Source organism: Ursus arctos, unplaced genomic scaffold, assembly GCF_023065955.2.
Source record: "Ursus arctos isolate Adak ecotype North America unplaced genomic scaffold, UrsArc2.0 scaffold_8, whole genome shotgun sequence".
NCBI classification, from domain to species: Eukaryota; Metazoa; Chordata; class Mammalia; order Carnivora; family Ursidae; genus Ursus; species Ursus arctos.
The window spans coordinates 54,454,224-54,467,934 of NW_026623100.1; positions in this window are offsets into that span (position 1 = coordinate 54,454,224).

Consider the following 13,711-nt stretch of genomic DNA (forward strand, 5'->3'; position numbering starts at 1 on the left):
TACACGTCATAAATGGCTAATAAATATTCAGAGTGAACAGATCTGTATAATGCCCATTCAGATCAAGAAACGAAACACTTCCAACATCTTGGAAGCCCGTCCATGCCCTCAGTCATTAAAATCCCCAAGATAAATACTTCTTCCTCCCCATCATTACCCACCTCCCCAAAGATAGCCATTCCCTTGACTTTTTAGTACCAGAGATCAGTTTTGCCTGTCTTTGAACTTTATATAAAGAATCATGCTGTATGTAACACTTTTGTGTTTGCCTTCCTTTACTCAACTTGACGTTTATGAAATTCATCCACATTGTTGCATGCAGTTATAACCATATAGCATTCCATTGTATGAATATACAAGTATTTACCTATTTTTGATGGACATTTTTATTTCCAGTTTTGTTCTATTAGAAACAGTATTGCCATAAACATCCTTGTGCATGTCTTTGGTGAGCATAACGTACATCTCCTGTTGAGCATGTAACTGGTACTGAGTTATATACCTAAATAGTTCCAGAAGATATTTAAAGGAGAAATGGACTAACAAGCGGTTGTTGAAACATTTCTATTTTTCATTTAAGATAATGATTATATCTTCACTAAAATAATATCATGAGCGTTTCACAGTTAGCGTTTGTTGGGTAGCAAACTATCCCAAAATGTGGGGACATAAGATAATCATCATTGATTTTTCTCAGGAATCTAAGGGTCAGAAATTTAAGCTGTGCTTACCTGAATGGTTCTTCTCATCTTAATAGGACTCACTCACATTTGTGCTCAACTACAAAGCAGTGACACAGCTCTGCTCCTGTGTTCACTGGATAGCTCCTGGGATGATGGAGTACCTGGGCCATATGCGTATCATCCAGAGGGCAGCCTGGGCTTACTCGCATGGTGGTCCCATGGTCTGAGAGCAAATGGAAGTGTGCAAAGCCTCTGTGTGAGGAGCCTAGGCTCAGAAACAGCAAACCATTTTTGCTACATTCTATTAGCCAAAGCAAGTCACAAGTTGTTGGAGATCATGGAGAGATTGTGACTGCTGGTTGACCCAGGGAATCAGAAGCTCCTCACCCCCTTCTGTTCTTGGAATGTATGCCACACCTATCATTCCCATACTAGCAACCATTTCAAGGATATAGTCCTGAGAATAAGAGGCTGTTGAGACACCATCTGGACTGAATACAGGATTAAACCCTTTTAAGGCCTCTACATAAACTTTTAAGATGCCAGTGGGCCGGTGCAGATATCTACTCATCTTTGCAAAAGACACATTGAAAAAAAAAACATCACACTGAAAAAGTCAGACATGGGGAAGGAAAAATTGTGGCCATTTTTGGAAGTGTTTACCATATATAAATAAGTGTTAGATAAACATGCTAACTCTATCCTTGCTTGGATTAGAATTCTTATTATCTTTAAGTAAAAACAGCTTTCCCAGCACTCATTAAGGTGAGGATTGATATTTTACTATCATGTGAATACTGAAAAATTATAATACCTAGAGTTGATAAGGGAGTGAGAAAATGGGCACTTTTGTATACAGATACGCATCAAAGTAGATACTTTTGAAGCAGGAATTTCAGATGAAGATGTTATTATTTTAAAAAAATGGTTTCCTAGGGGCGCCTGGGTGGCGCAGTCGTTAAGCGCTGCCTTAGGCTCAGGGCATGATCCCAGCGTTCTGGGATCAAGCCCCACATCAGGCTCCTCTGCTAGGAGCCTGCTTCTTCCTCTCCCACTCCCCCTGCTTGTGTTCCCTCTCTCGCTGGCTGCCTCTGTCAAAAAAACTGATGATGGGTTTCACGAAGATATACCTCTATGGCTAGATAATGAAGCATTTTTAATACTGAAAAACTGGAAAAATGTCCAACAAAAAAACTGGTCAAACACATTATGATATAACCATATAATGGAATGCTAGATCGTTAAAATGAAAATGTAGTAAAATATTAAATGATACAGGAAGACAGCCATAACATTAAGGTCAAAAAATTATATGGGTATTATTTGCTCTACTTGTATTTTTTTTTTTTTGGTATAACTTTTCTAAAGATAATACAATTAGTCTTGGTTCTGTAATCAGAAGGATAAATGCCCTTTGACAATAAACTTGTCCATCCTCTCATTTGCTGCAAATGTAGCATAAAAAAACACTCCTGATCTACCTTCACCAGTATGGTATTATCACTGAAGAACTTACAAATCTCATGTACCGTGAGGCATTGTTTAAAACTCGAAGCTCTGCAATGAGTCATGACCCTGTGCTGGCCAGTCATTTGCTGTTTTAATGCTCCAATAACTGGTATAGACAGTACAATTTATTCGGAATAGGAGACATAATATGTTAATAGATCCAGCTTTGCCATGTTCTGGTCAAATGACTTGGACAAAGTCACCATCTCTTCATTTCATTTTCCCATCTGTCAAATGAGGATATAACAGACTTCAAACTCCTTCAGAAAAAACTGACCAGGCCTCTTTCAACTTTGTGTCATCAATCTCATCTGTGGATACATTATATGTGCTCAAATAGTGTAACTGCCTAATTCATAGAGGTATTTGGGGGCACCATGGAGACTGTATGAAACATATAAGTGTACCATCACTCTACAAGGAAGGTTTCTCTAAGGAAAGAAGATGAACTGCACACTTCTTACATACTAAGTCATATCCTTTCATCTTCATTTATCCCCAGGGCATTTGGCCACTTGTTCCAACCTCAGTGGCTGCAGTAGCTACCAACTCCATGGGAAATCTGACCAACTTCACATGGGCACAACCCAACAGCATTTCACCACATACCCCATCACATCCTCTCTTGTCTCCTGCCCCAAGGTTTCACATACGTGACCTGAAAGTACATAAGAATTAATACTCAGGGTAAAACCCTGACCAGTGGAAGTCTTCTACCTTCCTCTCCAAACAGGCTGTACTGAGATATGGTCATTTATGGGGCCACCATCACTGATATCAATTTGGTAATACGCTATCACAGTAGATTTTCCACCTTTCTTGCTTCACTCCCCTTTTCCTACACTCCTGCTTCCTGGGATTTCAGGCTTCCTCAGGGAGGGCTCTAAAGGGCAACAGTTCAAGAAATCATAAAGATCAGAGCTGTGAGAAGTATATTTAATTGTTCACTTTGTGGGAGACAGAAATTGCTCTGAAATATAGATATACAATTAATCCTGGGCAGTGGTGAATGAACTGGCTGGCTGGTCAGGGGCCTGGTGGGAACAGATTAGAAGATTGGAGAGAAAAGTCTGTGAAAGAAATATAATAGACATATGAGCACAGGCAAAACTTTGTCTCACATTGTCCTCCAGAGAGCATTCACCACAGAGACGACCATTAAAAATGAAATGGATTGAAGTGATTTGACCTGTGGACATCAGCCAAGATGTCTCCTTGACCACTTCCAGATGGCATAATGCGACCATGAACAGTGACCATGGTGGTAGGAATGGAGGCCGTGCAAGAACCCTGCAGCATGGACTCCCTCTCAGCAAGACTCATCTAGTTCTACTGCTGAATGTACAAACTTTCAGCAGTAAAGACTAATGCTGATCCCTCACACGGCACCATTCTGCCAGAAACCCAGCAGCCATTTGATGACAGGTTAATTGTATCAGATCCATTTTGTCCTGGAGGAGATAGCAATTAATCCCAACTAGAATCCGTATGTACTCCAAATCCAGGTTTGGCTTCCCTGCTACAGTGCTACTGCCAGCATTGCCATCTACGGACTTACAGAATACCTGCCTTACTGACATGACATCCCCTATAATATCATTTTGGACCAACAGACCAATTTCCCAACAACATTCAACAATGGGTACATGACCATATGGTCAATTGCTCATTACCCTCCCAAAACAGCCAACCTAACAAAACAGTGATTAGCCTGTTAAAGGCTCAGCTAAGGTATCAGGTTGAAGACCACCATTATGGAGTTGGGACTCTCTTCTGTAGAACATAGTATGTGTATCTAAGGAATAAGTGTTATGTCCTCAACACTTAGAATATGGAGGTTCAGAAACCAAGGAATGAGAGAGGATTGGCCCTTATCATTCTTGATGACTCACTAGGGAATGTGTGTTTCTTATCCTATTTTCCAATTCTGAGTGGGGGGTGGAAATGTGGTGAGCAGAATGAGAAAGAGATTTTTCCATGGGGGGATGGTGCACATAAGGGTTCCAGGGAACTGCTCACTGTAATACCAAAGGTCAATGCTTCCTCATGCCACCAGAAAAAAAAACATTCTACTGGTAGGAGTGGTTTGATCCTGACTGCCATGGGGAGCTAGGGGAGCTGTGACACAATGGATGAAGGAAACAGCAAGTCTAGAAGCAGAAGATTCCCTGGAACATCGCTTAGTGCTTCTCTGCTCATTAAGAACAATAAACAGACAACTGAAGCGATCACAACCTGACATTAATAAGACATAGAATTCCATAACCACTGAAGTGTAGGCCACAGGTGAGGAAAATCTTGAAGAGATGGAGCAAGATGATAAATCTTAGGGCCTAGTGACTGACTAGCTATAACAGCAACAACTATAGTTTGTTTCATTAACCCCTTTGTCAGGGCACCTGGGGGGCTCAGTCGGTAGAATATGCAACTCTTGATCTTGGGGTCATGAGTTCAAGCCCCACGCTGGGTATAGAGTTTAACTTATATCAAGAAATACTTATTTTTAAAGACCCCTTTAAAAAAACAAAACCAAAAAAAAACCCTTGTCCAAGCCTTTTCAGAGTTTGCCGCTGGTCATTACGGTATTGGAACCACTGTGACCACACCTCCCTCCCCAAGAGGACACCATTTGTAGTATAGCAGCAAAATGTAACACCTCTTCTCATACCTGCACCAAGTACTTCTTGCCTCCTGCCAAGCATTTCTTGTTGATACTGACATGGGACACACTGCAGAGCCCACATGTGCAATATTCAAGAAGTTCAGAGAAATTAACACCAGGAAGTTAACTTTTGACCAAGGGCAGATAGGAAGAATTTATCCATCAGCTACTTTCTCCCTTGGACAGACCTCTTGCAAACTGGTCATTCACACAATCTCAGAAGGTGATGCTGCAAGACTGAGCTCTCATGTGCTCTTAACACCAAGTGGTAGCTGGTTTAATAATGCACCTTTGTATTGGCTTTCCCTCCTTTCCTGACTCATTTCAGTTTTCCTTTCCTCCTGTTCCCTGGAATTGTACTCCCTAATAAAGAAGTAGCATGTAAGTCTTTGCCTCAGGCTCTGATTCCTGGCAAAACCAGGATAAGACCTAAAATAATTGGCAGGCACAGCTATGGTATTCATACCAGGAGGAAGAGATTTGTGGGACAGACATCAAGGCTTTCCATCCAAGAGATGGGAAGACACAACCCACTCTTCCCCAAAACAAGGTAGTCTTCATGTATTTCCTCCAGGGACCTGGTCCTATGCCAAGATCAAGGCAAGGAGTAGCCCTTGCTTATCCAAATGGATAGTCCCATAATTCCTTTCTTTATCAGCCTTAGAGTACATCTTTCCTGTTCTCATGGCACTGGCCCCATCTTCACCCCAAATGATGGCCATGAAATTAGGCCTGACCTGTCAAAAGCTTCCTTTCCCCTAAGTATCATGATTGCTGTGGGGATTAGTCTCTGATTGGAGCCAAGCCAGTCAGGATCCTCCTCCAAGATCTTCCTACCAATTCTACAAATGCTTTCTCTCTGCTGGGGATAGCAGTCTAGTGGTCTTCATGGATGCCACATGGAATGTGCCCAATAATGAAGCCAGCAGAAAAACAGCAGAGCTTAGAGGTGAAAACATAGACTTGTGTTGCTGCCACCATGGCTGTGGGCCCAGCTGGGACGATCAAGAGATAAGCATACATTAGCTTCTAGGAAAGGAGTCAGGGTTTTTAATGACCACAGCACTGGAACAATGTATTGGGACCTTTATTAGCCAAGATTTAAAGGCTGTCAAAATGCCATTAAAACTAGTATAAACAGAATAGTCTAAAAGGTAGTGCTGGCTTCAGACATGGCTGGATCTGGGGGTCCAAACAATATAATCACGACCATCTCTTTAGCTCTGAGCTCTGTTTTTTCTCTTTTGGCTTCATTATTGGGCAGATTCGCGTGGAGAGGAGCCATATCCTTTAGGTTCGGTGTGACTGTAGTAACTGCAGTAACTGGTGGCAGGAAGTAGGAGAAGCAGCAGCTCTGAAGGGGTAGCAGCAGGTCCATCCCCAAGTTAAGTGTGAGCAGTAGTTGACAAGGGGAGCAGGGAGAACAGATGCCCCACCCCACTCCTGGATTTGGTGGAGGAAAAGGCAGGCAAAAATCAAAGTTGGAGTTCTAGGGAATCACAGTGGAAAAAGTGAGGAGAGAAATTATACTTTTGATTGGCTCTTTCTTCTTCTATAGCTCCACCTGTATCCTTCTATAAGCATAAACCAGACCAAATGTTAAGCAGATGACATTTAACAGTCACAATGCAGTATTTCCTCTTCTTATTACTGTACCATTTCCTTGCTACACCATTTGGAATTCTCACCCCAGCCCAGAATTCTAACAGCTGAGTCATGAGAAGTGACAGACTTAAAAAATATTTTTAAGTTGAATGTAAGCTCCTAACTAAAGCCTGAGCATATAGGAAGTTTAAGTTTTACAATTAAACAAAACGCCCAACAGAGTTCATGTCTTACCCTCCATGGTGTACATAGAGAGCATTCCTGTGATGCCCAGAAATTGAACATGTAAGATGAATGGCCCAAGGAAATAATTATTGTTGCGTTTTTCATAAAGTCAAATCAAATGTGTTTTGGTCAGTTGCAAAGAGGGGAAGAAAAATGGTACCCTCTCTCCTGCCAAAGAAGCAATGCTTGGAGGAGATAATCATTGCTGCAAGAACCCCATCCCCATCCTGCCCCTAACGATCAAGGCCAAGACTATGTTCAGCTGGTGGTTTCTAGAACAGCTGGAACCTCCATCCACATACACAGAAACCTCAGGAGTGTCTTTACTTGCCCCATAACTAATCCAAAGGATTCGAGGGAAGCTCCCTGTTTCTTTCAGGGAACACAAAACTTTCAACAAAAGGATTTTGAAGTTGGCAAGAAGGTTCCAAAATGTGTGATAAAGTACTGAGTTTTGCCAAAAATAAGAGGTTTCCTGTTACCAATGCTTTCTACTTTCTAAAGGATTTTAGAATACTTTGAGTGCAAAGAAGAAAGCAATAAGGGGTGAATTGCAATCCTTCCAGAAAAAAAACAAAAAACAAAACTATAGCAAAACAGATGAAGCAAACACTGTTACTTGGAAGAAAATGTGATGCTTTCCTGTTTCTAAAGGCAGCCAAAGTTAAACAACAACAGCAACAACAACAAAACATACTTGCCTTTTCCCAAAGAGCCCATCTCCCTTTCATGCCTCTGGCCATTGCACTGCCATATCTCTATCAGGAATGGCATTATGCTGAGGCCACAAAATGGTGAGGAAAAAGAAAGCAAACCCTTGTCTGTTTACAAGCAGGGAAACACAAAGTATGCAGAAGTGGTGAGAAGGGGCCTCTTACCCAGACTCTGGGGCTCAGAAAACCTTCCTGCAGGGAGTTTAGCCAAAAACGAAAAATCAAGTTTTAGGCAAATGGGGAGGATAGCATTCCAGACAGAAGAATGACATGTTAAACCTAGAGAGGGTAAAATCACTGAAAGACATTCAGGAGAGTTCACTTACTGGGGGGTTGGAAGTAGAGAAAAAGAGATTAAAATGGGAAATGAAGTGAAGAGGAGAAAAATGACAAGGGAGGGACACAGGAGCCAAATCATGTAGGGTTTTTAAAGTCAGGCTTTGGTTTTCACAATTTATCCTAAGGAAATGAGGAGACACTGAGGAAATTTAAACTGGCAAGAGATGAACATATGTATTTGAGAATCTTTGTAATCCCAGTGTCTAACAGAGTGCCAGACTCTTAACAGGTGCTAAATAAAAGCAGGGGTGATGGGGTGTGGCAGGAATGGAAGAGAGGACACATCAATGCAACAGCTTTTATAAAAATGATCTTTTAAATAAGAAATTGTTATAACACCATAAGGTTTATAAACGTATACTATAAAACAGTAAACTCATTAGACCATAGTCACGAAAAGCACCAAAATGTTTAGGATTCCAACACTGCATCCTAAATATTAAAAACAAAACCACAAATTATTCATGAGTGTTTGCTCATTGCATAAATCATAGTTTTCCTAATGCTTCCTGAAGAAGAGGGAAGAAAGCAAGGGTGTTCTGGAACCTGGGTCAGGGAGAGAGGAGAGCACAGCTGTGAAGAACACGGACTCTTTATTTACGTTCAAATCCTAGTCCTGACAAGATTCCCAGAGGTGGAACCTTGGTCTCTGTACCTCTGTTTCCTCATTTATAAGATGAGAATATTATCAACTATCTCAAGTTTATGACAGCAATTAAATTGCAGAGTTACCTATGAAACAACTATACCATGCCTAGCATAGAGCGATGGCCCAAGGACTATTCACGCCCACAGGGCAAAGAGGCAGGCTTTGAAGAGCACGGTGGACACTTTAGAGACAGCATGGTACTCTTGAGGACTGGAGAACATAGAATGCAACTAGAAAGAATGAGGGTACCAGGGAATCCGGATCTATTCTGAGATCTTAAAGATAGGCAAGCCCACCTCCTTTGAGAATTTAGAATTGAAACCAAGTTTTGGCTCATTTTAGATTTATTCATTCCCCCAAACATTTGTTAAGCACCTACTGTATACTAGGCATTACTCTAGGAACTAGATACTTGACAATCAAAAAAAAAAAAAAGATCAAAAAGAAAAAAAAAACAGGAAAATTATAGTGAAAAATTTCAAAGAAGGTTTATACCCACAAAAAGGAAATGGAGTGATTTGGCTGGGGTTCTTAGACCTTGTGTGAAAGATGGGCTTCTTTTTACTTCCCTAAGCCCAGAGATGAAGCGTGGGCGGTAAAAGCCCTGAGCAAAGTAAAGACACTGACACACACAATGGTAATGACCAGTGACTGGAGATGTAACACATACATGTGGGCATGGACTGATTAAAGTCACAACGTTGGCAGAGGTTGTGGGGGCTTCCTGGAGAGCCTTTCAAATTTAAGAATTAGGGAAAGTAGAGATAACACAGGGAACATTTTAATATCTTTTTTTGTCGAGGCTAACAGCAAAGTTCAAGGAGAGGTGGTAGAGTACCTGTTCAAGAGACAGGGGTGGGCAGGAGAAGCAGCAGCAGCTTCTTCAAAAGGTGCTAGAGAACTTAGAACCATGTGCGGAGGATTTGAGTTTGGTGAGCAGATATACAAGTGGGATCAGACTAAACACAAAAGGAGAAGAAAACCAACACATTTGTCTGGGTCTCCTTAAAAGGAGAAGGGAAAGGAAGTCATTAAGAATTATAATTTACATCTGCTGCTCAATTAGGGTCCAGGAGGACATCAAAAGAATAGAGCACATTTTCCTATAAAAGCAAAAACTAGAAAGTAATTGTTTTATCAGTGTAACCAGTGTGGGTCCATCTCTCTCATGAATTCCTCATCCCCAAATTACAATATCTGAGATCCTTATCCCATCTGTCTGGATAACTTTAGTCTTTATCAAATTTCCATCCCAAGTATTCTGGACTCCTTGGGAAATGTTTGCATGCCCTTCAAATCCATCTTATCACCTGATACCTGAGCCAGCCACCCGGCTCCTGGTCTCTTATGTGGACCAATGCTTGCATATATGACCTCCTGCCACCTCCTCAGGGGTTATGGTTTTTGTTGTTGTTTTAACCACTCCTCTCCCTTAGACTGCTTTGTCTAAAGCCTGGGTATAATGCTTCTTCAAGTTCAGTTATAGCAGAGATCAGGTCAACCAGATTTTATTGCTGTTTGGGGGATAATAGATCAAAGCAAAGGAAATGAGGCAGTAAAATTGAAACCATTTTTATATATGGGGCTCTCGTAACCTACAAGACCCACACTAACTTCAAGAGATCCATACCTGTAGCTCTCCCATCTAGACCATGTTTCAGGAACCAGCTTATGAACACCACATATAGTTCCTAGCAGAAGGTCCTTGAACACATCCTGGTTTTCAGTGAAATGAGTTCTTAATCTCAAGACATAGAAAAATAAAAGGAGTTTATTCCTTACTCAGGGCTCATTCCATGATCTGAGACTGCCTCTCCTCTTCAAGGTAAAATTCCCATGATAAGGTTTTGCTCAATGACCTTTAGAATGAGTGTTGGGGGAAGTCATCAAGAAGATGTGACCGCCAGTTGACATACAACTGGACCCAGGCAATCAGAGGCTCCTCATCCCTTTCCCTGGCCTTGGAACATGCATTCAGCTTGCCTTGCCATTAGAAGCTTCCTCAAGGACATACCCTTGAAATAATGTGTTGAGATCATCTGGACGGTAATATGTGACTGAGAACCCAGTTGGGACCTCTATATACACTTTTAAGATTTGGCAGCCAGGTATTGGAGATGTACTTGTCTCGTGGCCACCCAAGACAAGCCTTGTAAGAAAGGTTCCTTGCTTATTAAAATTGCCACTTGTTAACTAGAGTAGTTTGCCCCTTTCTTTGGCCTCTCCTTGCCCTCCACATAAGGCGGCCAGTTTGCAAACCAACAGTGAGCCCCAAAAGACACAACAGTTCATGTAGATTAACTCCCAGGTCTGGATATTCACTCTTCAATGTAAGATTTGGGGCCTCAACAATCTCTCTCATGTTGAGCTGCATCAGACTCGGGCCACATAAGGTGAAGATCATATCTACCCATGTTTTCCAGTCAGGTCTTATATTCTATTCTCCTATCAGCGGTGGCTTAAGCAAATGCACATGAACTTATCCAGAGCAAAGGCAAGACTACATTGTTGCAGGGATATCCAAATCTATACAGAGGAAAGACACATGTTCTAAAAACAGTCCTCTGAGATGCAATTCTGTCTGCTGTAAAGATGTACTTATAAAGTCAAACCGTTTAGTCTTTGGGACCAAGAAGTCTCAACCCCTTTGCAGTCCAGAAAGGAAACTTTGCTCTGAGTTTAAAGTTCCATGGGATGGGGGATGATGATCCCAGAATGAAGAATGATAATGAACCTCTGGTTTCGTAGGTGATCGTTATGAAACTCTAAAATAAGATTTTTTTCAACTTCTACCCACCACACTGTTAGGGACTGTCATATAAGGGCTTTGATATATAACCAATTTGATATTTGTAAAGTTTTACTATTGTTACATGTAAATTACACATTGATCTTTTACAACTAAAAAAATGTGGAAGGGCAAATGTATGTGAAAGAGTTTTAGCAAGTATAAAGTATTGCCTTAGCAACTCTAAGGTCAATCTTTGCAAAGCTGAAGACAAGCTAATGTAGAGACAATGCAGATTAAAATAAGCCCAAGATCTTGCATATCACAAAGAGAGGGGCAGTGTTCTCAAATTCTTTTATATCCCAAATTATATCCTTAGTATATTTTGAAAACCCATTGTCTCATATCCCTGGCCAGAGGTCTCAGAAGCCATTCAGCTCGCTGAGTCCTAATCCTTAACTACTTTAAAGTTCTTTGGTGCCAGAGAGTCACTAGTTGATCAGTTGTTACTCAAACTGTACATACTCCTTGTATCTCAAGTCCTCTTACAGAAATTGTATTGAATATAAATGAATTTTCCATAAATCACTATCAACCTTGGGGTTCCAAATAAACATAACTTAAACACACATTTATCTTTACTTCTTCCCAACTCCACTAATATTGCAATGAACTCATTTCAAAAGACAGGCCAAATTCCTTAGACATAGGAATTCCCTGGAGGTACCACGTGGCTCTGAAGTCATGGGAATTCAGTAAAAACCCACATGCTGAATGTGAAATCTCCAGTTCTTTTCCCAGCTTATGTCCCCAAACTCAAAGCAGCCAGGCATATGCTCCTCAGCCAGGAGACTGGAGAATTCTCCCTAGGAAAAACTAACTCAATAGACCCACATATACTGAATTTTGCATCCAGCACTTTCCAGTGAAATTCAATCTCAAAAGTCAGCAAGTCCCATGCTCATGAGACTTTCCAAAGAGCATTTCAATACCTACTAAAAAATGCACAGCCCAAGATCACCAGATGTGTAGGAAATACTTCTAAAATGAAGATAGACCAAAACAGGAACATATACACAAAATATATGAAGGAGAGAATATTTGAAAAGAACTATCTGTCATTACGCTCTAAGAGTAAGAGTTTTGAAAACATTCCAAGAATGAGGTGCTTGCAGGGATATCAGCATCATGGCAACATAATCTGTTTCTCATTTTTGCCCACACCCACCACAGCCCCCTCCCCCTAACACACACAAATTCAACATCCATCCATGGACAAAAGAACCTTTGAAGGAGCCGTGAGATCTGGTATCAAATGCCAAGGGACCTAGGAGTTGTCTCACCCACCCACAAATCAGGTAACAGGCAGACAGACCTCAGCCTAAGGTATAGACCTAGCAAAAGCCCATAAACCAGTTCTAGCAATCTCAGCCACAGTCCAGGAGCCCTTAGAAAACATGGTCTTAGACACTCACCCATGGATGAAAGAGCTCTGTGGACGTCCAGAGGAGGTTTCCAGAGAAGTTCCAGCACCCTGTTGTAGCAAAAAAAAGTTTGGATGCATTGGAGTGGGTAAGAGAACACTAATTAGTAACATGAAAATACACAACACGCTGGTAAAAGTATATAGACTTATGTTTTATGTAAGCCTCGTAGTAACTACAAAGCAAAAATGGGCAGTAGATTTGCAAAAAGTAAAAAGGATATCAAAACATACCATTACAATAATAATCAATTTACAAAGCAAGGCAGCAAGAAAAATGAACAAGGCAATTACAAAACAGCTAGAAAATGGTATTAATAAGTCCTTACCCATCAATACTCTGAATATAAATGGATTGAATTCCATCACCACCATCACCCCCCCCACACACACACACACAAAACAGAGTGGCTGAATGGATTAAAAATAAGAATAAAAAGGATTGAACTATATATGTTGCTTACAAGACACTCGTTTTAACTTTAAGGACACACAAAAGAGAGCAGGGATAGTTATATATGACAAAAAAGACTTAAAGTCAAAAGTGATAGGAGACAAAGTCATTATATAATGATATAGGGGCCAATTCTTTGAGAAGATGGATCATAAATATATATTCACCCAATATCAGAGCACCAAAATATATTAAATGGTAAAATCTGAAGGGAGAAAGAGACAATACAATAATAGTATAGGGACTTGAATATCAACTTTCAACAATGGTTTTCTGTTTGGATGACCGATCCAACAAAAAAATTTTGGACTTGAACCATAGCTTAGACCAAATGGACCTAAAAGACATGCACAGAACATTCTATCCAACCGATGCAGAATATACATTCTTCAAGTACATATAAAACATTTTCTAGGATAGTTCATATGACATGTCACAAAGCAAATCTTACCAAATTTACAGTTGAAATCACATCAATACAAATATTTTCCCCACCATAATAACATGAAACTAGATATCAGTAACAGGAGGAAAGCTGGAAAATTGACAAACACATGGAAATTAAACAACATGCTCCTGAAACAATGGGTTAAAGCAGCATTCAAAAATGGGCATTGAACGTCTTGAAAAAATGGAAAAAAGAAACACAGCATATCAAAAG